This window comes from Triticum dicoccoides, chromosome 3A (assembly GCF_002162155.2).
Source record: "Triticum dicoccoides isolate Atlit2015 ecotype Zavitan chromosome 3A, WEW_v2.0, whole genome shotgun sequence".
Taxonomy (NCBI): Eukaryota; Viridiplantae; Streptophyta; class Magnoliopsida; order Poales; family Poaceae; genus Triticum; species Triticum dicoccoides.
This window is the reverse complement of record NC_041384.1, coordinates 225,492,042-225,495,348: the sequence shown is the minus strand read 5'-3', so window position 1 is coordinate 225,495,348 and position 3,307 is coordinate 225,492,042.

Genomic DNA, 3,307 nt, shown 5'->3' with positions numbered 1-3,307 from the left:
GGCAAGGCGAGCGGAGCCGGGCGGCTCAGGCAGCTCGGTCGGGCGGTGGCGGATCTGGGCCCGCGCGGGCCTGCCTCAGGCCCCGCGGGCCGGCGCGGTGGGGAGGAGAGAGAGGAGGCGGCTGGGATGAGGTTGCGGCGTCCGATTGGGCCGGAGCGGTGGCGCGGCTGATGTGGCGGACCCTGATTCGTCGGGGTGATGTGGCGGCCGCGGTGGACACGTCCAGCGGCGGGATGGACATGTCCGGTGGCGCGAGGAGGAAGATGGCTAGGTTCATCCGCGAATTTCGGGAGGGGAGCACATATTTATAGGTAGAGGTGCTAGGAGAGTCCAAATGAGGTGCGGTTTTCGGTCACGCGATCGTGATCGGACGCTCTAGGACATGGAGCAGAGTTTGGTGGGCTTTGGGCCAAATTGGAGGGGTGTTGGGCTGCACACACACGAGACCTTTTCGGTCCCTCGGTTAACCGTTGGAGTATCAAACGAAGTCCAAATGATACGAAACTTGACAGGCGGTCTACCGGTAGTAAACCAAGGCCGTATGACAAGTCTCGGTCCAATCCGGAAATGTTTAATCCCCACACATGAAAGAAAGCTAGAAATGACCATCGGAGGAGAACGAAGCGCCGGAATGCAAAACGGACAACGGGGAAAATGCTCGAATGCATGAGACGAACACGTATGCAAATGCAATGCACATGATGACATGATATGAGATGCATGACAACGACAACAACACACGGAGACAAAGACCCGAACCCGAGAAATAAATATAACTTAACGCCGGAAACGGCAAGAGTTGGTGTACAAATTAGGAAAGTTACATCCGGGGTGTTACAACACTCCACCACTACGAAAAGATCTCATCCTGAGATCTAGGACTAAAAGAACGCCGGGTACTCAGAACGGAGGTGATCCTCGCGTTCCCAGGTAGCTTCACGGTCGGAATGGTGTGACGACTTGACTTTGAGAAATTTGATTGACTTGTTGTGAGTCTTGCATTCAGTCTCTTCAAGAATAGCAACTGGGTGCTCACGATAAGAGAGATCTTCTTGGAGCTCAATGTCCTCGAAGTTGATGGTGCGGTCAGGAGTCTTGAAGCACTTTCGAAGCTGAGAGACATGGAACACGTCATGAACATTTGCAAAGTTTGAAGGAAGCTCGAGTTGATAGGCGAGGTCGCCTCTCTTGCTGACAATCTTGAAAGGCCCCACATATCTAGGGGCAAGCTTCCCTTTGATACCGAAGCGACGAGTACCTTTCATAGGAGAGACACAGAGGTAAACATGATCTCCGATCTCGAAAGCCAAATCACGGTGCTTACTATCATAGTAGCTCTTCTGGCGGGATTGGGCTGCTTTGAGGTTATCTCGAATGACTTTGCACATTTCTTCTGCTTCTGTGATTAAGTCATTACCCAAAAGCTGACGTTCACCGGTTTCAGACTAGTTGAGAGGGGTACGGCACTTCCTGCCATACAGAATTTCAAAAGGGGCCTTGCCCGAACTTGCTTAAAAACTGTTGTTGTAGGAGAATTCAGCATAAGGAAGAAAATCCTCCCACTTCATGCAGAAGGAGATCACACAAGCCCTGAGCATATCTTCAAGAATCTGGTTGACACGCTCGACTTGACCGCTTGTTTGAGGATGGAAAGCTGTGCTGAAACGGATGTTCGTGCCCATGGCCTTCTAGAAAGAATCCCAAAACTTCGAGGTAAAGATGCTGCCATGGTCTGAAGAGATCACTTGAGGAATACCGTGCAGAGAGACAATACGAGAGGTATAGAGTTCCGCCAATTGAGCTGCAGTGATCGACTCTTTAATAGGCAGAAAGTGAGCCACTTTGGTGAGTTTGTCGATGACAACGAATATAGCATCATTGCCACGCTTGGACTTTGGAAACCCAGCCACGAAGTCCATCTCAATGTGGTCAAACTTCCATTCTGGAATGGCAAGAGGTTGGAGTAGACCTGATGGCCTTTGGTGTTCTGCCTTCACTCTTCTGTAGACATCACATTCATTCACGAATTGAGTGATCTCGCGCTTCATTCGAGTCCACCAATAAGCTTGCTTGAGGTCCTGATATATCTTCGTGCTCCCAGGGTGGATGGAGAGGAGAGAATTGTGAGCCTCGTTCATGATCACTTTACGAAGTTCACCTTTGGGCACAACAATATGATCCTCGAAGAAGAGAGTGTCCTTGTCATCAAGGCGGTAGCACTTGTACTTGGACTGACTCTTGGCAATCCCAATCTTCACCTTTTTCACCATAGCATCAAGAAGCTGGGCTTGGCGAATCTGGTCTTCTAAGGTAGGAGAGACTTGAAGGTTGGTGAGGAAACCTTGAGGAATAACTTGCAGGTTAAGTTTGCGGAAAGCTTCACAAAGCTCGGGTTGATAAGGCTTGAGAATCAGACTGTTGCAATATGCCTTTCTACTCAATGCGTCAGCAATCACATTGGCCTTGCCTGGAGTATACTCAATACTCGGATTATACTCTTGAATCATTTCGACCCATCGAGTTTGCCTGAGGTTGAGATTAGGCTGAGTGAAGATGTACTTGAGACTCTTGTGATCAGTGAAAATGTCCACTTTTCTTCCCAATAGAAGATGTCTCCAAGTCAAAAGAGCATGCACAACTGCCGCCAACTCGAGATCGTGAGTGGGGTAGTTCTTCTCATTAGGCTTCAACTGGCGAGATGTATAAGCAACAACTTTCTTCTCTTGCATCAATACTGCGCCAAGACCTTGGAGAGAGGCATCACAAAAGACCTCGTACGGCTTGGATTCATCAGGCGGAGTCAGAAATGGAGCAGTGATCAATTTCTCTTTCAAAGTGTTGAAAGCAATATCACACTCCGGAGACCAAACGTACTTGACGTGCTTCTGGAGAAGATTCGAGAGAGGCTTTGCGATCTTAGAAAAGTTTTCAACGAATCTTCGGCAATAGCTTGCGAGACCGAGGAAGCTACAGAGCTGCTTCACGTTCTGAGGAGGTTCCCAATTCACAATTGCAGACACCTTCTCAGGATTCACGGCAATGCCCTTGGCAGAGATGATATAACCAAGATAAAGAACCTCATCGAGCCAAAATTCACACTTGGAGAACTTGGCGTAGAACTGATGTTCCCTGAGCTTATCGAAAACCAAACGCAAGTGCTTGGCATGATCTTCCTTGTTCTTGGAGAAAACCAGAATGTCGTCGAGATAGACCAAAACGAAGTCATTGGTGTAGGCGTTGAAGATGAAGTTCATCATGCGAGAGAACGTCGGAGGAGCGTTGGCGAGGCCAAAAGACATGACAGTGT